This window comes from Scyliorhinus canicula, chromosome 1, assembly GCF_902713615.1.
Source record: "Scyliorhinus canicula chromosome 1, sScyCan1.1, whole genome shotgun sequence".
In the NCBI taxonomy this organism is placed as follows: domain Eukaryota; kingdom Metazoa; phylum Chordata; class Chondrichthyes; order Carcharhiniformes; family Scyliorhinidae; genus Scyliorhinus; species Scyliorhinus canicula.
This window is the reverse complement of record NC_052146.1, coordinates 96,141,901-96,168,704: the sequence shown is the minus strand read 5'-3', so window position 1 is coordinate 96,168,704 and position 26,804 is coordinate 96,141,901. Positions and strand designations below refer to the sequence as shown.

Sequence of the window (26,804 nt, the reverse complement as noted above, 5' to 3'; positions counted from 1 at the left end):
CCAGTCAAACAGCTTTGACAAAGAGTCACCAGACTCTAAACGTTAGCTCCGTTCTCTCTCCACAGATGCTGTTAGACCTGCTGAGATTGTCCAGCATTTTCTGTTTCTGCAACACACCTACGCCTGCAGCACCCCCCCCTCCCCCGATACACACACAGATACGTACACACACACATACAGACATACAAACACACCCAGACACACATATATGTAAACACACACACAAACACACATATACAAACACACACACATCTATGGACACACACTAACTTAGAGGGCAACACAGTGGGTAGGTAGTGGTTAGCTCTACGGCCTCCCGACACCGAGGTCCCAGGTTCGATCCCGGCTCTGGGTCACTGTCCGTGTGGAGATTGCACATTCTCCCCGTGTTTGCGTGGGTCTCCCCGTGTTTGCGTGGGTCTCACCCCCACAACCCAAAGATGTGCAAGGTAGGTGGATTGGTCATGCTAAATTGCCCCTTAATTGGAAAAAATGAATTGGGCACTTTAAATTTTTTTTTTTAAAGAAAAAAATGGATACACACACACACACATACAAGCGGGCACACACACACTAGAATAGAAATATTGGGAGAATTCCCACTGACAAATTCAATGGCAAACAGGGGACAAAATCCAAGGGTATGATCTAGCGGCCCTGTTAGTCATAGGCGCAAATCCTCGAATGGTCACTAAATCTCGTGAGTGGCCAAAAACAAGATTTCAGTTTCAGATCTTCCTTGCCTCCACTGGTGACATAATCAGGTTCAGTCCCGGAAACGACATGAACCTGATTTCCATACATTTTAATAAATTATCATATAATTATTGGGTTTGCTGCTGTAATCTTCCTCCCACCCCCTGCTGTTGTGCCATCATGCCAACACAAATCACAAGTGGTTTTCATAAATGAGAACAGGTGGTGATGACCACGCTGGAGGCACAGAGGTGCCTGTATGCCTAACGGGTTGAGGGACATGGCTGGACATTGCCACATAGCACCCTGGCAATGCCCCAAGGGGGTTTACCCTCCTCCATTGGAGGGGTTCCCCTTGTCCTCCAGGGGGTCCGGATGTCCGTGGTTGAGGGGGCCTTAAATTTAACTTTACATCCCAAAAATCAATTTAATGCCGGTGTGAATTTACAGTGGGATCTTCCGCTGGTTCCCACCATGGCGCATCAGGGATACAGATGAATGTCTGACCACTCATATCTGATTCTCTGTTGCACCAGCATTTGGAACAGCGAGGCTGGCAGATGTCTGGACTCATCTGAACAATACCTGGGGCTGCCTCCAGAATTCTGGTTGGAGGTCGCACACAACCCTGGACCCTGGAGCACTGCAGCAGTGGGTGGGTGAAGCATCCATAGGTGGACCTTCCAGATTCGGTTTCCTGGAGATGGGTCCATCTTCCAACCTCAGATTGTTCCTGGAGATCCACCTTCTTTCTCAGGAGGTCCGTCTTTCCATCTCAGAATGCTCCTAGTGATGTGTCTTCATGTTGAGGGGTCCAAAGTCTTTCTTCAATAATGTGTCAGTGATGTTGCAAGCCTTTTCATTATGGATAGGACAGCGGACTACACGCCATCCGGGTCTGGCTGCCATGGAACATGGCGCACAACACCCGGGTGCATAACTAATGAGTTTGAAGATGGGAGATTTGCCACCAGCCTCCCCATTGGGAAACACTACACATTCCTACATTCTCTCGCTGCACTGGGACGTTCCGGCAAGCGGAGCTTCCCTGTGTACAAAACGGGGCTTTGTGTGGTCTCAGCCGTGCGTTCCCCATTCAGGCCCTTTATGCTACGCATTGAATAGCCACGTGTTTCCCAGCACTGCGAGCGCCTGGAAACACGCGGCTAAACTCTCGGGGACTTGGTTCCATTTTAGAAGAATTGCACCTTTTGTGAAACATTCTAACTGGAATCCTCCGGTCATCGGGATTCTCTTTTCCTGCTGGCAGCACAGCCCCGCCCGCGGGTTTCATTGACAAGAATTCCATTGACAAGTGGCGGGAGGATATAGCACTTGGGGAGAATGGGATCAAAGGCTATGGGGAGAAAGCAGGATTAGGCTATTGAGTTGGATGATCAGCCATGATTGTGATGAACGGCGGAGCAGGCTCGCAGGGCCAAAAGGCCTCCTCCTGTTCCTATCTTCTATGTATCTATGTGGATAGTGTCCTGCCACCAGTGAACGGCGAGTGGCCGAGAAACACGCAGATGGGGAAACCGGAGAATCCCGCCCTCCATCTTTTTTATAAAAAGCAACACTTCCCATTTAATGTGAAGGAATGTCAGAATAAACTATTCTCTTCCTTCGGCCACACCCTCTCTCATCCCACAGCACTGGCTCAAAGATATGGTCAAATCCAACTTTGAGGGATGGTCCCGTGCTCAGTTCACGTGGCATACTTCAGTTATCCTTGTATCCCAGGTAATAGCTTGTTTGGGGCACAAAAGGAGCATTATGTGTGCAAACTGATCTCCAGTTGATAAACACTGTGCAGGGGAAAGGAATGGTAGGATGTTCTCACAGATTAAGATGAAGTGAGGGTGTCAGGACAATGGTCACATGAACACCAGCATAGGCGAGTCAGACATGTGGGGCTGATATAATTTTCCACATGGTTCACTCAGCCACTGTTAGGCAACACTGTTGCAATGTTTCCAACTGAACACAAACAAACACACTGGCTGTGAGTGGTTTTAGAATCAGGGGCGGGATTCTCCGACCCCACGCAGGGTCGGAGAATCGGCCGGCAGCGGCGTTAATCCCGCTCCCGCAGGGTTTTTAAATCTCTGACCGGCCAAAAACCGGTGCTGTGCAAATCCCGCCGGCAGCCTCTGAAAACAGCTGGCGCCGGCGGGATTTCATTTTTTTTTTAGTTTCCACAAATCTCCGGCCCGGATGGGCCGAAGTCCCGCCGACGTGACCCGTGGCCATGGGTCACGTCGGCGAAAATCACAGTTGCTTTAAAACGGCGTCAACCATTGATGATGGTTGACGCCGTTCAGTGTCGGGGGAGGGGGGGTGGGTTGCGGCATCGGGGGGGGGGGGGTGCGGCATCGGGGGGGGGGGTTGCGGCATCGGGGGGGGTGGTTGCGGCATCGAGGGGGGGTTGCGGCATCGGGGGGGTGGTTGCGGCATCGGGGGGTGGTTGCGGCATCGGGGGGGGTGTTGCGGCATCGGGGGGGGTGGTTGCGGCATCGGGGGGGGGGTGTTGCGGCATCGGGGGGGTGGTTGCGGCATCGGGGGGGGTGGTTGCGGCATCGGGGGGGGTGGTTGCGGCATCGGGGGGGGTTGCGGCATCGGGGGGGGGGGTTGCGGCATCGGGGGGGGGTTGCGACATGGGGGGGGTTTGCGGCATCGGGGGGGGGTTGCGGCATCGGGGGGGGGGTTGCGGCATCGGGGGGGGGGGGTTGCGGCATCGGAGGGGTTTGGGGGCAGCGGCGTGCAGAGAGGGGGGCGACGGATGCCCGGGGCCAACGCACCGTCGCCCCCCCCCCTCTGTACGCCGCTGCCCCTACCCCAACCACCCCCCCTCACCACCCCTACCTCCCTCCAATGCCCCTACCCCCCTCCCCACCACCCCTACCCCCCTCCCCACCACCCCTACCCCCCTCCAACGCCGCCCCCCCCATCTCTCACAACGCCGCAACCCCCCACCCTCAACGCCGCAACCCCCCCTCTCAACGCCGGGTGTCCCCCCCCTCTCAACGCCGGGTGTGTCCCCCCTCTCAACTCCGGGTCCCCCCCCCTCAACGCCGGTACCCACACCCCGTCCCCCTCCCTCTGAAGGCCGGTACCCACACACCACCCCCTCTCTCCTCCTCCCCCCCTTCCTTCCTCCTCCCCCCCTTCCTTCCTCCTCCCCCAATTCCTTCCTCCTCCCCCCCTTCCTTCCTCCTCCCCCCCTTCCTTCCTCCTCCCCCCCTTCCTTCCTCCTCCCCCCTTCCTTCCTCCGTTGGGGGGGGGTGCGGCGTTAGTGGGGGGGGGGGTGCGGCGTTGGAGTGGGGTAGGGGTGGTGAGGGGAGGGGGTTGGGGTAGGGGCAGCGGCGTGCAGAGGGGGGGCGACGGTGCGTTGGCCCCGGGCATCCGTCGCCCCCCTCCTCTGCACGCCGCTGCCCCTACCCCAACCCCCCCTCCCCACCCCTACCCCCTTCACCACCCCTACCCCCCTCCAACGCCGCCCCCCTCTAACGCCGCCCCCTCTCTCAACTCAACACCGCAAACCCCCCCCTCAACTCAACGCCGCAAACCCCCCCCTCAACTCAACGCCGCACCCCCCCCCCCCCTCAACTCAACGCCGCCGCCCCCCTCTCTCAACTCAACACCGCAACCCCCCCTCCCTCTCCTCTCAACTCAACGCCGCAAACCCCCCAACGCCGGGTCTGTCTCTCTCCTCCTCCCCCCCCCCCCACAAATGCCGTGTCTGTCTCTCCTCCCCCCCCCCCCCAAATGCCGGGCTGTCTCTCTCCTCCTCCCCCCCCCAAACGCCGGGCTGTCTCTCTCCTCCTCCTCCCCCCCCCCAAATGCCGGGTCTGTCTCTCCTCCTCCCCCCCCCCCCCCCCAAAATGCCGGGCTGTCTCTCTCCTCCTCCCCTCCCCCCCCCCCAAACGCCGGGCTGTCTCTCTCCTCCTCCCCCCCCCCAAAATGCCGGGCTGTCTCTCTCCTCCTCCCCCCCCCAAACGCCGGGCTGTCTCTCTCCTCCTCCCCCCCCCCCCCCAAACGCCGGGCTGTCTCTCTCCTCCTCCTCCCCCCCCCCCCCAAAACGCCGGGTCTCACCACTTCCGCAGCTGGTGAAACTGACGCGTATCGCGTCAGTCAGCTGCTGGCCCCTCCGGGAACGGAGAATAGCAGCCTAAAAGAAGGTCCCCACGCCGGAGTCATCTACACCGATTTTTCTCGCCGGAAATCGGCGTTACGACGGTCTGCAGAGAATTTCGCCCCAGATCTCACCTTCTAGCAGTTGTGAAAGTTCAACTAAAATTTAAATGCCAAAATAACGAGCCAGCTCTGATCAATCAGCAGCAAAACATACTCATTTAATCAAAGTTTATACCTACTAGGAGCTCTTTTTCATGTACAAGTACCGAAAGGAGGTGCCACAAGTCCCGCAGTGGAGCTGGTCTTTGAGCTTCACTGCAATCTGATTCCACCATGCTTTCAGGCTTTCTGGGGGGGGGGGGGGGGGGGGGGGGGAGGCTTATCAATTCCCCCGAGTTTTTGCGAATTGTTTTATTTAAATCGATGATCTACAAATCCACTTGTCAGTGGAAACGTTGCTCCCTTACCTGCTTCCTATTGTGCAATCAACAACCCTCATAATTGTGAAACCTCCAGAAGATCTCTTTGACCTTCTCTACAAAGAACAATCTCCACGTCAGCAACCTTCCCACAAATCCGGTGTCATTGTCAGCACCCCCATCCGCAAGGCCTTGGCGCCTTTCCTACTGTGTGGTGCCCATAACTGTACCGAATACCCCAACTGAGGTCAGTTTCCTCTCCCCGCACCGCAAAAGTCAACCAGCTGGATTGTAATGGCAACGCAAAAGTTTGTGGTCATCTCTCTGCTACTAACCTTTAAATTCCCAATTTTCTTGAATTGACTTTCACCAGGACCACCCTATTCTATATAATCACAAAAAGACTCAAAAGGAGAGTCAGAGATTATTTACACCAACTGGTTAAATCCTCAATTCTCTGCCCCAATGCTGAAGCAGAACCCAGATGAGAGAGAGTCCGACAATGGCTTGAACAAGAGGATTGCTAAAGGGTATAAGGGTGTGGGATTTGACTAAGGTGGCTTTGTGTGGAGCAAAATCCAGCACAAACTTGATGAATCTATAACCTTGCTGGAATATTTTATCCTTCTGTGAAATCAGGGAAGTTCCTAATCTGGGGCGAAATTCTCCAACCCCACGCAGGGTCGGAGAATCGGCCGGCAGCGCCGATATTGCCGCTCCCGCCATGTTAAAGATTCACCCACCCGCCATAAAACGGCGTTCTTCAAATCCCGCCGGCCACCTCGGATAACGGCTGGCGCCGGCGGGATGCCATTGTTTTTTTAAGCTTTTTTATTCACCGGCCCGGATTGGCCGAAGTCCTGGCCACGTCGGCGAAAATCAAAGTAGGTTTATAACGCCGTCAACCATTGATGATGGTTGACGCCGTTCAGTAACCTACATCGAGTGTGGGGGGGGGGGGGGGGGAGGGGAGGGGGGGGTGGGGGGGTGGTGGTGGGGGGTTAGGGGTAGAGGTAGGGGGGTCGGGGTAGGGGTAGAGGTAGGGGGGTAGGGGGTAGGGGGCAGCGGCGTGCAGAGGGGGGGGGCGACGGTGCGTTGGCCCCGGGCATCCATTGGATGGGGGCATCAGCAGATCTTCCTCAAGGCTCCCCTTCCTCCCAGCTGCCTTGTCTTTGTTTGAGAGAGAGAGAGAGAGAGAGAGAGAGAGAGGGAGATTGTGGGGACAGACAGAGAGAGAGAGACAGAGAGAGGGAGTCCCGTCCGTCCTCTGGCTGAGAGCAGGGCTTTGGTGAGTATATTGCAATCTGCCTAAACCCAGGAATATTGCCTGGTTAGAATGCAGAGGGAAATGCTGGGGTCCCGGGGTGGGAGATGCGTCTGGATTTGTCTATTTCTGCTTCAGCCTCTGCGATTTCAGGTCAGTTTCACAACAACAGGAAAAACGCGCGGAGAGAGAGGGAAAAACTTTTGGCAAAGTTTCTGGGCTCTGCTTTTATAATTCACAGCGCAGAACCCTTTCACTCCCCTCCCCCCCCCCCCCCACCCCTATCCCCCTCCCCACCCACTCTCCCCCCCCACCCCTACCCCCCTCCAACGCCGGGCGGCGTTGATGATGTCGCCCGACGTCAACCGACGCGCCACTTCCACAGCGGGTGAAACTAACGCGTACAGCGTCACTCCGCTGCTGGCCCTTTCGGGACGGGAGATTTAGGGCTTATAAGCGGGCCCCGACGCCGGAGTCACCAGCGCCGTTTTTGCCCGCCGGTCAAGGGCGTCACGAAGGTCTTCGGTGAATTTCACCCCTGATTTCTGCTGAATAGTCACTTAGGGAGGTAAAGAACCCCACGGTAATAGACCATGAAAAAGGTCCACTTTGGTTAGTTTTGGCAGACATGGAGCAATATCCCAAAACATGAGTCTTTTCGAGTTTGTATAAAAATTAACTCATAGCACATGGGGCCTTGCCGGCAAGATCAGCATTGGGAAGGTGGTGATGAGCTGCCTTCTTGAACAGTTGTAGTCCCTGTGGTGAAGGTGCCCTCGCTGTTAAGCTGCTGAATTCCATTAGTTTTGACCCAGCAACACTGATAAACATCCAAATCAGGATGGTGTCTTCAGGACAGATGGAGGGGAAAACAAAGAATAATTTACAAAGCGCTGCTCTGTATATTCTTTATTTTCAAAGACACATCAGTTTCTAATAGAGAACACAGGCAAGGAACAGAGCAGATTTATTACACAGCCCACTTCCTGTTATTAAGCTACATCACTGTTGCTTTTCCTCTCCGAGGCCCTTTCGTGTAACATAAACCAGCTGGAAATCCTAAGCTGTCAGCCCTCTCTGCTACCTCCCCCTCAGCTCTGCCTTGGATCAACCGACAGATGGATAGAGTTAATGCCCAAGGATGACTTTGTGTTTTCTCTGTTATCAAAATAATTAGAAAAATAAAATTACTCGCAAATTGCTGGTCTCCATTTCAACTACTCACTTTCATCCCCCTGGCAGTGAACTGCAGGATATCACTCAGATACTCGAGGCCAGGACGCGAGGACCAGACACATCCTTGGATATTTATCTTGGGGAAAGCAGGGATCCATGAAGCTGCCACTGTTCCCTGTGATTAACAGCAGACCTTGGAGATTGAGATCCCATCAAAACCTTCAGCTGCGCACTGCTGAAACCTCTCTGCAGATTTAAAACCATTAGCCTCGTCATGAGAACTTTTGCGCAAATTGATGATTTTCCTAACATGGTGATAGGTGAAACTTGTGAAGGATACATACTACTATGCTACTTTTCTTTTGCCGTACATTTTGCAGCAATTCACCCTTTGTGGGGAACCTACTACTTTGTAACACCGTTCGGGAGCATTGAGAATAAAGATTTGGGCTGATTTCAAAATGAGTGAGAGGGAAAGAAGAGAGAGCATGCCTGAAGGACAGCAAGCATAAGAGAGAGTATTAAAATAGAATCAGCAGGAGTTCCGAGAAGGGCATCATGGTGGCGCAGTGATTAGCACCGGCCCCAGGTCACTGTCCGTGTGGAGTTTCCACATTCTTCCAGTGTCTGTGTGGGTCTCACCCAACAGTCCAATGATGTGCAGGGTAGGTGGATTGCCCACGCTAATTTGCCCCTTAATTGGAAAAAAAATATTGGGTACTCTAAATTTATTTTTAAAAGCAGGAGTTCTGAGATATTAAACCAAGATCCTGTATGTCTATTGCAGTGAGTTGTTACTGGATGGCATTGGTCGTTTCCCACAACACCGGGTGACCTCTGTGGACTGCTTTAGTGCTGTGATGTCCACCAGAACAACTGACACAGGCCAACAATAAGACCTCAGTTCAATATTTCACTAGAAGCTCCCACCTTCTACATCCAGCAGTCACTCCCTCAGCACTGCAACAGGCATCATCGGCCTACAGATTGCGGCTCTGATGCTGGAAGGCCCCAACCTGCTAGAGCAATAGGTGGGCATGCTAGTTATCAACATTAGATGGCCAGATGGTATGAGATCCCCAGCAATGTGTACAACAAATCAAATGCATCAGCTGTAGATTTGGGTCCACGAGAACAAAAGCTGATCTTCACTGTTCCAAAAGTGAAGTAGTTTAATGGAATCAACCGGAATTGATTTCAGTAGGAGTTTGGATTGGATTGGATTTGTTTACTATCATGTGTACCGAGGTACAGTGAAAAGTATTTTTCTGCGAGCAGCTCAATAGATTATTAAGTACATGGGAAGAAAAGGGAATAAAAGAAAATTCATAGTAGGGAAACACAAGGTATGCAGTGTAACTACATTAGTACCGGCATCGGATGAAGCATACAGGGGTATAGTGTTAATGAGGTCAGTCCATAAGAGGGTCATTTAGGAATCTGGTAACAGCGGGGAAGAAGCTGTTTTTGAGTCTGTTCGTGCGTGTTCACAGACCTCTGTATCTCCTGCCCGATTGCAGAAGTTAGAAGAGTGAGTAAGCCGAGTGGGAGGGGTCTTTGATTATGCTGCCCGCTTTCCCCAGGTAGCAGGAGGTGTAAATGGAGTCAATGGATGGGAGGCAGGTTAGTGTGATGGACTGGGCAATGTTCACGACTCTCTGACGTTTCTTGCGGTCCTGGGCCAAGCAGTTGCCATACCAGGCTGTGATGCAGCTCGATAGGATGCTTTCTATGGTGCATCTGTAAAAGTTGGTACGAGTATGAGTAAAACAAAGCCTTATAGCCTTGTACACAGATGACTGTGTGAAACAAAAATCTCCAGTCTCACCTTAATGAATCACCTCTTGTCACACACCATTTAAATCCTTAGCGTAGGCAACCAGATATGCAAGATTTAAGCAAGACTTCAACGCTGCATTTATGGAAATAGGCCATTCATCCCAAAAGGTCTAATCTGATGTTTATCTTCCACATAAACCTCATCCCACTTCGTCTCTTCTCCCCTATTAAACACATCAGGGGCATTTGTTGATCAGAGACGCACACCATGGCTCCCATTAGCTTTCTGTGTGCTACTTGAGGTAATACAGGCCAAGTTTATGTAACACTGTCCTCATCAATTAACCCTTCAAACCTGGGATAAGTGTGGTGAACCTTCTCCTGTCAAAGCCAATCCGCAATCAAAGAGGAAAAAACAGTCAGTAAAATCTTTATTGATTTTAACGAAAGCAATTAGACACACATAGTGTTCTCAACTGGGTTTCGTGGAAGCTTGATTGTTAAGAATGGTACCGTGAGGAGAGGATGACATTTACAATGAGGGAGCTTCAGAGTCTAGGGTCGTATTCCTGGAACAGAGGAGATTCGGGCAAAGGAGTCATAATAAATGCTGAAATTATGAAAAAGCCTGAGAGGGTAAATGATAAAAGATGTGCATTCACAAGATTATATAACAAGGCAACATAAATTTGACATTAACAATAACTTGCCTTTAAATAACATCTTCATTATGAACATATAAACATATGAAATAAGAGCAGAAGTAGGCCATTCAGCCCCTCGAGCCTGATCCGCCATTCAATAAGATCATGGCTGATCTATTTGTGTTTTGAGCTCCATATTTACCATCTACCCTGATAACCTATAATCCTCTCGCCTAACAAGAATATATTTACATCTGCTTTTAGAAAATTCAATAGCCCTCCCTCCACCGCCTTCTGAGGCAGAGACCGTAATTTTTTCGGTCTTGTGTCCGACTCTGTGACATGGCGAGGTCAGTAAATCTCACAAGATGCCTCTTGCGAGACTTGTAGGGGCTGATTTAGCACACTGGGCTAAATCGCTGGCTTTTAAAGCAGACCAAGGCAGGCCAGCAGCACGGTTCAATTCCCGTACCAGCCTCCCCGAACAGGCACCGGAATGTGGCGACTAGGGACTTTTCACAGTAACTTCATTGAAGCCAACTTGTGACAATAAGCGATTTTCATTAATGCTCGGAACGCCTCGCGAGATCTAACATGATCTCGCAAGATGTTGTAATCTGGATCTTGCCTCCAATGGGCAGGATCCAGATTTGCATATTTAAGTGTGCACTTAAGCTCGCTTAAACATGTCGACGCCAGAGTCTCCCAAGGCCCAGCATTGAACGCTCCTGGGAGACCTTGTCATGGCGCGTTTAATACTGGTCCACACAAAAGACACCTTAGCACTACCTGTCCGGCACCCTGGCAGTGCCTCTACCTGTGCCAGGGATCAGGCCCGGGGACCCAGTCTTTCTGAGATGGGATGAGGGGGGGCTCGAGGACTCTCTGATCAGTAAGTTGGGACGTTGTGGGGGTTCCACAGTGGTGGGTTGGTGAGTTGAGAGATCGGGGCGGAATTTTAAAATGGCTCACCGCTCTCTTCCTGTACTGAGTGCTCAGTAGTGCCGTAAATAAATATAAGTGTGACCTTTGCGGGGCTTCCCTCACCGAGGCTCCCAAAAAACTGTTGTTTACTACAGTAGTAGGGTTATCCTCGGTGTTGCAGGTGCCAAGAAACGCCCCATTTAACGTGCCAAAAACAGGACTCTCTTTTTCCCCCATTAAATCACCACAGACAGTTCGAAAGTTGCACAACCCTCTGAGAGAAAAAATTCTTCTCATCTCTGTCCGAAAAGGGTGACTCCTAATTTTAATACAGTGCCCCCCTATTTCTGGACTTGTCCACAAGAGGAAACATTCTGTCCACATCCACCTTGTCAATATTATTCAGGATTTTATGTACTTCAATCAAGTCACTCCTCACTCTTCTGCACTGGAGTTTGCACTTACCCTCTGAAAAAGCACCCCACCTAGGCCCACCTCCCCGCAACCATACCTAATCTTCACATCTTTGGACTGTGGGAGGAAACCGGAGGACCCAGAGGAAACCCATGCAGACACGGGAGAACGTGCAAACTCCACAGACACCCGAGATCAGAACTGAATCTGGGTCCCTGGCACTGCGAGGCTACCTGCTGCATCACTGTACCGCCCCAGAACTCCACTGGAAACAAGCCCAGTCTGTCCAGCATTTCCTGATGAGAGGCCTCGGGGGAATAGTGGAAAATAAAATTGAACACTGAGCTGGAGAAGCAGATACTAGGACAGTTTGGTGAAGGTGGAAAGCGTTACAGTGTCTTAAAGATAAGAATGAGTCAGAGAATGGAAATGTTTGAGAGTGGGCTTAAATCAGCATCAGATTTTTTTCAAAGTCTGCTCTACACAAGCTCTCCTTGTCCTGTTGGAATTGTGAAGGGCATATGAGGTATCATGTGAATAATCTCACAATAAGATACATCTACTTATACATAATGGGCAAGATTTAATGGAAAAGAAACAGAGTCCCATTTTGGATGTGTTTAGCAATATGTTGCCCCGCTTTTAAACGGGACTCTGATTCCTTTTGTGCCTTGGTGAGGAACGTCCCACAGAGGCCGCATTTAAACTAATTTCCTGCACTAACGAGCTCAGCTCACCAGTGCAGGAAGAGATTGGGGTGTCATTGAAAAATGATGCCCCAATCCCTGAAACCCCCACCACTGCCTCCAAACCCCCAACGTACCAATTAGTGAGTCTTCGTGCCCCCCGCAACCCCCTCATACATGCAGGGTACCACCGGGCGCTATCCCCAGCATGGGCAAGGTGCCACCTGATCACCCAGGCACTGCCAGGGTGGCACCGCCATGGTCCCAACTATCAACATACTGGGGGGAAACATTGGCCATAAACTGAACTGGACTAGCCATACAAATACTGTGGCTACAAGAACAGATCATAGCAAGGGAATCTGTGGCGAAACCTCACCTCCAGAATCCCCAAGCCCTGTCCACTAACTACAAGGCAAAAGTCAGTAGTGTGATGGAATACTCCCCACTTGCCAGGATGAGTACAGCTCCAGCAACACTCAAGAAGCTCGAAACTATCTGAGACAAAGCAACCCACTTGATTGGCAACCCCACCACAAATATTCACTCCCCCATCACCGACGCACAGTAGCAGACTATATACCATCTCCAAGATGTACTGCAGGAACTCACCAAGGCTCCTTAAGCAGCACCTTCTAAACCCATGACTTCTACATCTAGAAAGACAAGGGCAGCAGATACATGGGAACCCCACCACCTGAAAGTCCCCTCCAAGTCACTCACCATCCTAACCTGGAAATATATCCCCGTTCTTTCACTATTGCTGGGTCAAAATCCTGGAATTCCCTCCCTAATAGCACTCCCCAATAGTACCTACACCATACAGACTGCAGTGGTTCAAGAAGGCAACTCACCATCACCTTCTCAAGAACAATTAGAGATGGGCAATAAATGGTGGCATAGCCAGCGAAGCCCACATCTTATAAACGTGAAGTAAAAAAAATACAAACACCAATCGAGATAAAGCCTGGACTTGATCAGTGATTGTGTCTTGGTGCGATGCCAAACATTGTCAAAAAACGTTGTCCAAACGGATAGACAGATGGAACAGGAGGTGGAATTGCTTTATTGGTTAAAGATGACATCAAGACTGGATTAAGAAAGGATATTGGCACTAAGGGCCAAAATGTTGAATCAATCTGGGTGGAAATAAAAAAACAAGGGATGAAACTCCTTGGTAGGAGTGATTTACAGGCCCCGGAGAAATACTTCCAAAGTGGGGCATAGTATAAACCAAGAAATAATGAGGGCTTGTGAGAAGGGCACTCGGTAATCATGGGTGATTTTAATATGCATATTGACTGGATCAATCAAATTGGCAAGGGTAGCCTCGAGGGAGAGTTCATAGAGTTTATGAGGGATTGTTTCTTAGACTTAGACGTTATGGAACCAACCAGGAATCAGGCTATTTTAGATGTAGTATTATGTAACGGGCAGTACGGTAGCACAAGTGGATAGCACTGTGGCTTCACAGCGCCAGGGTCCCAGGTTCGATTCCCCACTGGGTCACTGTCTGTGCGGAGTCTGCACGTTCTCCCCGTATCTGCGGGTTTCATTCGGGTGCTCCGGTTTCCTCCCACAGTCCAAAGACGTGCAGGTTAAGTGGATTGGCTATGATAAATTGCCCTTAGTGACCAAAAAAGAGGTTAGGAGGGGTTATTGGGTTACGGGGATAGGGTAAAAGTGAGGGCTTAAGTGGATCGGTGCAGACTCGATGGGCCGAATGGCCTCCTTCTGCACTGTATGTTCTATGTTCTATGTAACAAAGGGTTGATAAATAGCCTTGTCGTTAAGGATCCTCTTGGAAGGAGTGATCACAGCATGCTAGAATTCCAAATTCAAGGGCAGCACGGTGGTGCAGTGGGTTAGCCCTGCTGCCTCACAGCGTAGAGGTCCCAGGTTCGACCCCGGCTCTGGGTCACTGTCCATGTGGAGTTTGCACAGTCTCCCCGTGTTTGCGTGGGTTTCGTCCCCAAAGATGTACAGGCTAGGTGGATTGGCCACGCTAAATTGCCCCCTAATTGGAAAAAATGAATTGGGTACACTAAATATTTTTTAAAAATTCAAAATCAGATTGAGCGAGAGAGTGCCACTCTAATGTTTTAGCGTTGAACAGTGGTAATTATATAGACCTGAGGAAAGAATTGGCCCAAGTAGACTGAGCACAAATAATTGAGGGGAGGACAGTTGAGGAACAATGGCGGATGTTCAGGGAGATATTAAACACCTCTCAAATAAAGTATATTCCTCAGAGGAAGAGGCATTGTAGAAGGGAGAAAAACGTTCCATGGCTAAACAAGGAAGTCACGGAAGTGATAGTGGTAAACTGGAGAATTGGGAAAACTTTAAGATTCAGCAAAAGGCTACTAAAAATTAAATCAAATGAGCTAAGATGAACTATGAAAGGAAACTAGAATAAAACATAAACACTGATACCAAGTATATAAGGAGGAAGAGTACAGCTAAAGTAAATGTTGGCCCTTTGGAGGACAATGCTGTTAAGGTAATAATGAGGAACACAGAGATGGCAGAGGCACTGAACCAATATTTTGCCTCTGCCTTCAAGGTAGAAGATAATAAAAATTTTCCAAAGACAATTAATGCAGAAGAACTTGGTGCAATAACCATGACGAGGGAGACAGTGTTGAATAAACTAATGGGATTAAAGGCAGATGAGTCTCCAGGACCTGATAGCCTGCACCCTAGGGTATTAAGCGAGGTACTGGATGCATTGGTTATGATACTTCAGAATTCCCTAGATTCTGGAAGGTTCCCGGTGGATTGGAAAAACGCTAATGTGACACCCCTATTTAAAAAAGGAGAGAGGCAAAAAGTAGGGAACGATAGGCCGGTTAGCTTGGCCTCTGGGTGGGGAAGTTGCTGGAATCAATCATTAAGAAGGAGATGACTGAACATTTCGAAAGATAAAGCTCAATCCACTAGTGTCAGCATAGTTTTATGAATGGTAGTCATGCATGACAAACTTGCTTGAATTCTTTGAGGACATAACCAGCAAGGTGGATAAGGGGAAACCTGTGGATGTGGTATATCTAGACTTGCAGAAGGCTTTTGACAAGGTGCCACATAAAAGACATACGAAAGATGAGATCGCAGAGGATTTGGGGTAGAATTCTAGATTGGATTGAGGATTGGCTGAATGACAGATAGTAGAGAGTCGGGATAAATGGGTCCTTCTCTGGCTGGCGAACTAGCGGAGTGCCGCAGGGGGTCAGTCCTCGGACCTCAACTGTTCACAATCTATATAAATGATCTGCAAGCATGGACATGGAGTAACATGGCAAAATTTGCGGATGATACTTAAATAGGTGGGAAATCACGGTGAAGAGGAGATAAAGATTTTACAAGCGGATAGTGATAGGCTAGGAGATTGGGCCAAAATTTGGCAGATGGAGTTTAATGTAGATAAGTGTGAAGTTATCCATTTTGGCCGAAAAATTATCTAAATGGAAAGCAGATTCAAAATGTGTCTGGGCGTCTTTGTTCGTGAATCGCAGAAAGTCGATAGGTAGATACAGCATGTATTTAAAAAGGCAAATGGAATGTGAGCGATTATTGGAAAAGGACTGGAGTATAAAAGTAGAGAATGTTGTTGCAATTTTATAAGATGTTGGTACGGCCATATCTGGAGTATTGTGTCCAGTTTTGGTCTCCTTATTTGAGCAAGGATATGGTGGCATTGGAGGTCGTTCAGAGGAAGTTCACCAGATTGATTCCGGGAATAAGAACATAAGAACATAAGAACATAAGAACTAGGAGCAGGAGTAGGCCATCTGGCCCCTCGAGCCTGCTCCGCCATTCAATTAGATCATGGCTGATCTTTTGTGGATTCAGCTCCACTTTCCGGCCCGAACACCATAACCCTTAATCCCTTTATTCTTCAAAAAACTATCTATCTTTACCTTAAAAACATGTAATGAAGGAGCCTCAACTGCTTCACTGGGCAAGGAATTCCATAGATACACAACCCTTTGGGTGAAGAAGTTCCTCCTACACTCAGTTCTAAATCTACTTCCCCTTATTTTGAGGCTATGCCCCCTAGTTCTGCTGTCACCCGCCAGTGGAAACAACCTGCCCGCATCTATCCTATCTATTCCCTTCATAATTTTAAATGTTTCTATAAGATCCCCCCTCATCCTTCTAAATTCCAACGAGTACAGTCCCAGTCTACTCAACCTCTCCTCATAATCCAACCCCTTCAGCTCTGGGATTAACCTAGTAAATCTCCTCTGCACACCCTCCAGCGCCAGTACGTCCTTTCTCAAGTAAGGAGACCAAAACTGAACACAATACTCCAGGTGTGGCCGCACTAACACCTTATACAATTGCAACATAACCTCCCTAGTCTTAAACTCCATCCCTCTAGCAATGAAGGACAAAATTCCATTTGCCTTCTTAATCACCTGTTGCACGTGTATGAGGAGAGATTGAACAATTTGGCCTTATACTCGCTGAAGTTGAGAAGGATGAGAGGGGATCTGATCAAGGTATATAAGATACTAAAAAGGATTGATAAAGTAAACTAGACCAAATGCTCCCCCTTGTAGGGCAATCTAGGACGAGAGACCACAGAGAGGTTTAGAACTGAGATGAGGAGGGACCACTTCTCGCAGAATTTGTGGAACTCGCTGTCCCATAGTACGGTGGAATCGGAGTAATTAAATGGTTTCGATAAGGAGATAGATATATTTCTGATTTTTAAAAATATATTAAAGGGATATGGGGAACAGGTCGGGAGGTGGATTTGAGACCAGGAAGAGATCAGCCATGATCTGATTGAATGGCGGAGCAGACTCGAAGGACTGAATTGCCCACTTTTGTTCCTAATTCCAATGTTCCTAAAATCAATCCACTGGAACAATATTGAGCGAAACATCCGGGGGCCTCTTCAAAAGGAGTGGTAGCAGATAATGGTTGGCACCAAGCCACACCATTCATCTATTTTTCTGGCATAAATACAGAAAGATCAACAGCATTTCAGTTTTTGCATTATTCTGACCACAACTGAACCATTTGTAACATCATTTGCCTTTCTAACTTAAACACGTTTCCCTAAAATAGAAACTGTGCTTGTGTAAGCACCGACGCGATGAGTGAAATTTTTGGATTATGAAGAGATTTCTTGGCATACTGTAGACCTCCGTGGCAATAATCCAGCAGTAAGTAAATTTCCCCTTTATCCAATTGTCTAATTAACAGGGAAAAGTATACAACTGAACTGTTCCAAATATTAAACTTTACAACCAATAGGTTTCTTCTCATTGCCTCAATTTATGTTTTAAAATCCACAATTCTAGGTAACTGTTAAAAGAACCAGAGATGAGATGAAGTGATTTTTATACACTTCAGGTTATTATAATCTAGAATACACTACATGAAAAGTGGATTCTTTTTTTAAAATATTTTATTCAAGGCATTTTCAGGTAAACAAACGCAGAAAATCAACCAAACTACATTGTAAACAACCAGCACCCACACACCCCTAAACAACCAACCCCCGCTCCCCTAATACTGCCCCTTCTCACAACCTGCCTTCTCCATTTTAACCCCCTTACCCCCCCCCCCCCCCCTCCAAATGCTGACCCCTCAAACCTCCTTAAAGTAATCAATAAATGGCTTCCAGCTCCTAGTGAACGCATCCACCGACCCCCTCAAGACAAACTTGACCTTCTCCAGCCTCCGGAATTCCGCCAGGTCACCCACACCCCTGCTTTCGGCGGCTCCGGGTCCCTCCACCCAAGCAAAATCCATCTCCAAGCTATCAGGGAGGTAAAGGCCAGAAATGAGAAGTGGATTCAATAGTAACTTTAAACAGGGATAAGATTGAAGTGCAAGGGAAAGAACCTGCAGGGCTATGGGAAAAGTGTAGTAGAGTGTCAATATTTGGATAGCACTCAAAGAGCTGGCAAAAGCTTGATGAAATGTGGCCCCGTATGCTCCTGCATCAGTCTATGAATTTCTGAAAAGTTACAGTTTATAACCAGGCATGGCTCCTGCACTTGATTCTAATCCAAGTATCACACTTTCACCTGGATCCTCATTAATGCCCCTTGTATTGTGCGCCCAATACAATTTGAACATATGAATTAGGAGCAGGAGTAGGCTATTTGATCCCTCATGCCTGCTCTGCATTCAATAAGGTCCTGACTGATTTGATTGTAATCTCAACGCCACAATCCCACCTACCTCTGGTAACGTTTGCCTGGTGGTCACAGGAAGGAGGTCGCCAGCAAATGCGGATGGGGGGGGGGGGGGGGGGGGGGGGGGGTGTTGCCCCTTAATTGGAAAAAATAATTGGGTAATCTAAATTTATGTTAAAAAAGAGAAAAAAAATTTTTGGGAGAATCCTTGAGACATCGCTAAATGTCGGTGGGCTCAGGGATAATGACCTTTACATAGTTCAGTAATGAGCTTAATTAGCCAGCATTGGTTCATTTCCGCCACTGACTAAATGGGGTCAGTTTTCCCACTGGTGGAAATGGGATGTATGAATCACAGACAACTAGCATGCAGGTACAGCAATAATAAGGAAGGCAAATTGAATGTTGACATTTATACCTAATGAAATAGATTATAAAAATAGGGAAGTGTTGCTGCAACTTTACAAGGCATTGGTGAGACTGCACCTGGATTACTGTGCAGTTTTGGTCTCCGTATTTGAGGAGGAATGTAGTTGCACTAGAGGCAATTGAGAGGAGGTTTACACGATTGATTTCAGAGATGAGGGGTGGGATTCTCCGACCCCCCGCCGGGTCAGAGAATCGCCGGGGCGCAGCGGCCCCCCCGGCGATTCTCCGCCCCGCGATGGCCGAGCGGCCGCCCGTTTTCCGGCCGGTCCCGCCGGCGTAAATCAAACCAGGTCCATACAGATGGGACCTGGCTCTGCAGGCAGCCCGAGGAGGGGGGGGGGGGGGGGGGGGCGCAGGGGGATCTGGCCCCGGAAAGGTGGGGGGGGGCACGGTGGCCTGGCCCGCGATCGGGGCCCACCGATCCGCGGGCGGGCCTGTGCCATGGGTGTAGTCTTTCCCTCCGCTCCGGCTGCTGTCACCCTCCACCATGGCCGGCGCGGGGAACCCCCCTGCACATGCGCTGGGATGACGCCAGCACATGTTGGCGTTCCCTTGCATGCGCCAACTCCTACCGGCCGGTGGAGGCCCTTCAGCGCCGGTTGGTGTGGCGCCAATCCCGCCAGCGCCGGCCTAGCCCCTGAAGGTGCGGAGGATTGCGCACCTTCCGGGCAGCCCGATGCCGGAGTGGTTCACGCCACTCTTCGGCGCTGGTACGGCCCGCCTCGCCAGGTGGGGAGAATCCTGCCCGAGGGGTTTGTCTTCTGAAGAGAAATTGAGCAGTTTAGACCCGAACTCTCTCGAGTTTGTAAGAATGAGAAGAGATGTGACTGAGGTATGTGAGATGATAAAAGGTATTGACAAAGTAGACGTAGAGTGTTTCCTCTTGTTGGATATTCTGGAATGGATGATCAAAGTTTTAGGATAAGGGGTAGCAGATTTAAAACAGAGATGAGGAAAAATTACTTCTCTCAAAGAGCTGTGAATCTGTGGAATTCACTACCCCAGAGTGTGGTGGATTCTATGACATTGAGTAACTTTAAGGAGGTGATAAACTGATTTTTAATTAGTAATGGGTTGAAAGGTTATGGAGAACGGGAAGGAAAATGGAGTTGTGGCCGAGAGAACGGCCATGATCGTATTGAATTGCGGAGAGCGGGCTCAAGGGACTGAATTGTCTACTCCTGCTCAGAGTTGTGATGTTCTTATGTTATGGTCTCCCCCTGATCATGTAGAGGCTGGCATGCTACCTAATCCTCTCCAATAGACGCCATCAAATCTTAGCCCATCAGTTGCATATTCTAACAATTGGCTGAGAGTCAATAACGGAATAAAAAGCTTGCATTTATGTGATACATTTTACAACCACAGGACATCCCAAAAGTATTTTTACAGACAATAATTGAAGTGTCATCTTGTTGTAAAACAGTGGCAGCAGTCAAACACAGAAGAGCGGAGCCACAAGCAACTGAGAAACAGCTCAAAGTACTTCAAAACATTTAGGAGAACAGGTGATTGAATCCAGTGCACATTCTCATTCATAAAATACTTAGGAATGATCCCCATTCCTCAACCATGAGCAATAGTGTATTTAAATACCTGGATACTGATTGCTAAACTCAAATTCTTGTGAAGTGCATTATGACAGCACGGTAGCACAATGGCAGCACGGTAACACATGGCAGCACGGTAGCACAATAGCAACACGGTAGCTCAAGTGGATAGCACTGTGGCTTCACAGAACCAGGGTCCCAGGTTTGATTCCCCGCTGGGTCACTGTCTGAGCAGAGTCTGCACATTCTCCCCGTGTCTGCGTGGGTTTCCTCCGGGTGCTCTGGTCCCACAGTCCAAAGACGTGCAGGTTAGGTGGATTGGCCATGATAAATAGCCCTTAGTGACCAAAAAGATTAGGAGGGGTTATTGGGATAGGGTAGAAGTGAGGGCTTAAATGGGTCGGTGCAGACTCGATGGGCCGAATGGCCTCCTTCTGCACTGAATGTCCTAAAAAAAATTTCACATCCCATCAGCTAAAGCCAGTGAATCAGATTGGGGATTCTCAGGCAATTGCTGTGGCGTCTGCATTCCCTTGACCGTCTCCAGAAATTTGTAGCCACTGATCTCTCTCATTCCCACAGATGTGAACTCTGCCCTGTATCCTCCATTTGTAAAAACAAATCGTTTTCCAGCTGACCCTGGAGGTCTCAATGCCTGACAGGACACATCCATCCTAATCTAAAACCAGAATCAGCTAGCCATGAATTCGATAAAGCCTCATATTGGTGTTTGATATAAAAAGAATGAATCACACCGGCAGCTAAAGCTTCTGTTTTCTTCTGTCTGACTTGCTAAACTTTGGAATTACCGCTCCAAACTTCTCTATCCCTCTACATCTCTCTCTTTGGTCAAGACCCACCTTAGAATCTACCGTTTTGACCAAGGTTGTAATCGCTTCTCCCAATATCTCTACATGGCTTGGTCTCAGATTTTACTTGGCAACATTCCTGTGAAGTGCCTTGGGGATTGTTTGACTACATTGATGATTCTATAGACGAATGCAGGTTGTTGTTGAGAAGGCACTCACCAGGCCTAAAAAACAGCCACCAAATACCACCCACAAACCAAGTGCAGACAGGACTGAGCACATATCAAATACAGATATAGGAGCTTGACTGGAATTACCAAGCATCCAAAATTGTCCTGGAGTCACATGGATTGCCAATCGGAAAAATCATAGCGGCACAAAAAAAACATTTTTTTCATTTCCTTTGAACACTTTCTTTTCTAAGTTTTAATCATCCTGCCAATGACTAACTTGACCAATGGGTTGACGCAGTCGAAGGTCATTGAATGAAATGTCCAATCAGAGTGATTAACCTCAATACTGACCGAAAGTAAAAATGTGTATTTCAGTTTTATAACTGTTTAGAAACAGCAACTTATAAACATTTACTTACAACTGATAAAATGCACAGACAGCATACCCCAGCAAAGTAACCTTGACTCAAAGGATTTGGGGCCCCAGAACAGAGGCCTGGGGCAGGGCTGTGCACAAGGCTGCCTTGAACAGTGAGTATGGTACCAGCCAGCAAACACTTACCTGTAAAGATTGAGGCCACTTATATCCCATGAATGAATAAAAATATTCCAACAGGCTGACTGGATAGGCACCTGTTCAGAGTTGGAACATGGAATCAAATTTATGAATGTACTGTCACAGATTTCAAAAGAGAGAAATTAGACTTCAAGGGCGGGATTCTCCAATAACGGGGCTATGTTCCCACTCCCGCGAGATAACGGGCGCGAATCACCCCGGACTTTTTCCTATAAAGTCCGGGGTGATTCTCCATTTTTAAGGGGGGCCAGCAGGGCGCCGGAGTGCTCCATGCAGCTCCAGCTGCCGATACGGGGCCCTGCACTTCTGGCCGCGGGTCCGCTCATGCGCGCGCCGGCCGTCAGCAGCGCTGGCCCCGTGCGACATGGCGGACCAACACAGCCGGCGCCAAAGAAGTAGGCCTCCCCACTGATCACGTGCGCCTGTCAATCGGTGGCCACTGATCGTGGTCCTGGCTGCCATTGAGGCCGCCCCGCCCCCCCGGGTGACGGATCCCCCCGCCCCCCCCCACCAGGACAGCCACCACATCCGCAACTCCGAGCTCCCGCCGGGTGGAACGGTACGTGAACCACGCTGTTGGGAACTCGGCCGGTTGTCCACGGAGAATCGCCACAGGGCCTCTTTCAATGGCCCCCGACTGGCGCTGTGTTGACCGTGTGCACACGACTGCCGCCGATACTCCGGTCGGCAGAGAATCGTGGGAAGGCGTCGCAGGTCCGATGTCCCATTCTCTGCCCCCGCGCCGGGTGCGTTTGCGGCGCAGAGACTCGGAGAATCCCAGCCCAAGGGTCTAATTTTAACTATATTTGAGGATGGGTTAAAGTCTGGTCCCCAAAATGTGACTTTTAAGACCCTTTATTCTATTTAGTTATTTCTGTATCTTATGATACAGAAGAATTAGTAACTGATATTAAGGTTTGTTTTTTCAAATCAGGAAACAGCAGCAAAGCAAATTGAATCCTAATCTCTCCTCTCAATTTCCCCATTGCCTAGAATCATTGAATCCTTACAGTGCAAAAGGAGGCCATTCGACCATCGAGTCTGCACCGACCCTTCGAAATAATGCTGCACCCATGTCCACTCCCCTGTCCATCCTGCCCCATCCCCATAACCCCTTAACATATTCTGCACATCCCTGAACACTAAGGGGAAATTTAGCATGTCCAATCCACCTAACTCTCACACCTTTTGGACTGTGGGAGGAAACCAGAGCACCTGGAGGAAACCCACACAAACATGGAGAGAACGTGCAAACTCCACAGACAGTGACCCAAGGCCAGAAACGAACAGGAGTCCTGGCGCTGTGCCACCATGCCACCCTGTGACCCGGTCCCCCACCCCATCCACCCCCAGCCATTCCCTGGCTCCTGTTCCATTTTCAATGGGTGAAAGATCCACTGTACAAAACTATTCTAGTCAGTATAGCAATGCAAGTCTAAATCGGGAAAATAATATTTACATTTACATAGCGCTTTTCATAGCCACCAAATGATCCGAAGCACCGGACTGCCAATGAAGTACTTTTGAAGTTTACTCATTGTTGGAATGTAGGAGATAGAACAGCCAATTTGTGCACAGCAAGCTCCCACACACAGCAATGTGATACCAATATTCTGATTTTCTGGTGCTGATTGAAGGACAATATTGGGCAGGACACCTGAGGAGAATGGCCCTGCTCTTCTTCCAAAAGAAGGCACCTCCAACTGTGCAGACCTCCCTCAGAAATGCACTGCAGCCCCAGCCTTGATTTTTCTGCTCAAATCCTGGAGTCCAGTCGAACTCAGAACATCGAACTTAGACAAAAATGTTACTGAGTCACAACTGACATAGCTAGAAAGGGAATGATAAGTTAGATCAGTCAGGTGTGAAGGTGTGGTCCTTAGAGATTTTTAAAACATTTTCATGAGATGTGGGTCGCTGGCTGGACCAGCATTTATTGCCCACCCCGAGACCATTTAAGAATCAGTCACATTGCTGTGGATCTGGAGTAACATGTAGGCCAGCAGGTAAGATTGACAGATTTCCTTCCCTAAAAGGACATTAGTGAACCAGATGGGTTTTTAAAAAAACAATTGAAAATGGTTTCATGGGCATCATTAGACTTTTAATTCCAGATTTGTTTTATTGTCCTGGAGTCACCATCTGCTATAGTGATATTCAAACCCGGGTCCCCAGATCATTATCCCCGGTCTCTGGTTTACTAGTGCAGTGACAATTGCACTACACCACCGCCTCCCCAATTGGATCAAGACAACAAGAGTTCAGACAGAACTCAAAGGAGTGATGAGTATGACACTGTCTCTTCGACATAGTCATCACTCACCCCACAAGTACAAAGCATCCATATTTAAACACATAAACCCCTATAGGAAGGTTCTCAAAAAGCCACAGCTATGCTGGAATGCACATTCCTTGTATCCTTCAGTGGCCTCAGTTACACAGCAACTCCACAAGGCCAACAACACCTTCAATAACTAACATATGAATTAAAACAGGAAAATGGCAACAATAAACTAGAGACACCCTCTCCTGACCCATAACCAAAAACAGGATCTCCTTGGTGTCCAATAACATTTGTCACAGAACCAAGTCTGCATTACAGGAAAAACAAGAATCTTCAAACATATCTCTTCTTTTCGATATGTCCAAAGCTAACAAAGAGATTTTTCCTAAAAATCAATAGCAGGTAGAGTTGCCCAAATATGGTTAGACACATTCAAAGGGGATTCATCACCACTCCATCCAGTGGAACCATCATTTATTCACACTCATTTTAGAACTCATGAATAAAGGTATTGAAAGAAAATGGAAAAAGAAACCATTTTAAAAAATATTCTTATTATTTTCCTTCCAACTAAATTAACCTTTTAGAACTCATGAATAAAGGTATTGAAAGAAAATGGAAAAATAAACCATTAAAAAAAATATTCTTATTATTTTCCTTCCAACTAAATTAACCTTTAATTCCTAGAGACTTGGCAAACACTGACTACAATCTGCTCTCCAGCCTTTTTTAAAAATAAACTATTGTCATTGTTCATTAGCTTTCATTATTTTTGCTTTCACTGTACCCTCAGAAATGCTTGCACATCCTCTTTGCAAAGACCTAATAGTGCATAAGGAAGGAGGCACCATTATCATTGATGGGGGGACTTTACCCTTCAGGTTGGGTTGTCAACTCCACTTGAAAGTATCTCTGAAGATTTAATTGTGTGCCACCCCACCCCGCCCCCCCTCCCCCACCAACCACCAACTACCTCAACATCCTTCATCTTCCATTTCCTGTAATTTTATAACTAATAAACAGAAGTGTTCAAAGCAAATTTTAAAAATAGACACACCATTTTCTTAAACCCCCTGTAATTATTTATCCTGGGTCACTCACAGCAGTGTCCAAGGGTTTATAATCTTTAATTCCTCAAGATGCTAGGACATTCTAAGAGGGTTGACAACCTTAGTTCCTAATCATGGGGCATTATAAGGTAACGTAGTCAGGTTTAGACTCGGGCACTTTCTCGAAGAGCAGCTAGGACCTTCTTCTTTCACCACAAGATCAGTCCACAGCTGGATTTCATGTGCGATTGCTGTGTGACTTCACGGGGGCTTCCTGCTCAGTGCCTGGCCTTGCCCGCATGACCTCACCACAGTCAAATGTCTCTAAGTCAAAATATTGACTTGGGAGACTTCAGATGTCACAATAACAATTCAATTCATAATCTTTCAAAAGGATCATGTTAACCTTTGGCAAAGATGTTTAGCACTCAAGTGAGAAAAGATGTGAGGGCTAAAAACCAACTGCTTCACTTCAACCTGGGTTTTCAAGGAGAGACAAGAGTGTGCAAATGGATTGACCAACTTTAACAAGAAACTAATTTCCTCATGGTGAATGTAAGCTGGCAGTGGATATTTAGGATCCAAGTCTTATTATTTCTTGTTCAAATCAAAAGCTGCAAAATCAGTGGTCAATCCCGAAGGGGATGAATTGAAACTTGTATTTTGTAGAGGTTCAGTCATAAACGAGGATAAGAAATGGGAGCAGGACTAGGCCATTCAGCCCTCCAAGCCTGCTCCACCATTCGGGTTTGATCTTCTACTACAATCCCTTGATAACTTAGTGTCCAAAAATCTATCAAACTCTGTCTAGAATCTACTTATCAAAAGTGTCCACAACTCTCAGGGACAGAAAATGACAAAACTTTACAATGATTTGTGTGAAAAAACTTCTCGGGCGAAATTCTCCGACCCCACGCAGGGTTGGAGAATCGGCCGGCTGCGGCGTTAATCCCGCTCCCGCCGGGTTTTTTATTCTCTGAGCGGCCAAAAACCGGCGTTGTGCAAATCCCGCCGGCAGCCTCTGAAAACAGCTGGCGCCGGCGGGATGTCATTGATTTTTTACTATCAACAAATCTCCGGCCCGGATGGGCCAAAGTCCCGCCGACGTGGCCACGGGTCACGTCGGCGAAAAACAGAGTAGCTTTAAAACGGCGTCAACCATTGATCATGGTTGACGCCGTTCAGTGACCTAGGGCGAGTGAGGGGGGGGGGGGGGGGAGTTGCGGCGTTTGGGGGGGGTTGCGGCGTTTGGGGGGGGGTTGCGGCATTCGGGGGGGGTTTGCGGCGTTTGGGGGGGGGTTGTGGCGTTTGGGGGGGTTGCGGCGTTTGGGGGGGGGTGCGGCATTTGGGGGGGCGGCGTTGAGGGGGGGGTACCGGCGTTGAGGGGGGGTACCGGCGTTGAGAGAGAGGGGGGGTTACCGGCGTTGGGGGGGTTACGGCATTGGAGGGGGGTAGGGGTGGTGGGGAGGGGGGTAGGGGTGGTGGGGAGGGGGGGTAGGGGTGGTGGGGAGGGGTGAGGGGGTAGGGGTAGTGGGGAGGGGGGTGGGGTGGTGGGGAGGGAGGTAGGGGCATTGGAGGGGGTAGGGGTGGTGAGGGCAACCCCGCAACCCCCCCCTCCTCTCAACTCAACGCCGCA

General features: G+C 48.8%; 1 protein-coding gene and 1 long non-coding RNA gene across 2 annotated transcripts in view; one reads left to right on the top strand and one right to left on the bottom strand.

Annotated features, from left to right (window-relative positions):
- Positions 1-26,804, bottom strand: part of sdc3 (syndecan 3) — a 285,025-nt gene that overhangs the window by 211,024 nt on the left and 47,197 nt on the right. The window lies entirely within an intron of this gene.
- Positions 1-26,804, top strand: part of LOC119965295 — a 51,021-nt gene that overhangs the window by 22,861 nt on the left and 1,356 nt on the right. The window contains exon 2 of the long non-coding RNA XR_005460485.1: positions 17,219-17,316. This is a non-coding gene — a long non-coding RNA (uncharacterized LOC119965295). The remainder of the gene's footprint in view (positions 1-17,218; positions 17,317-26,804) is intronic.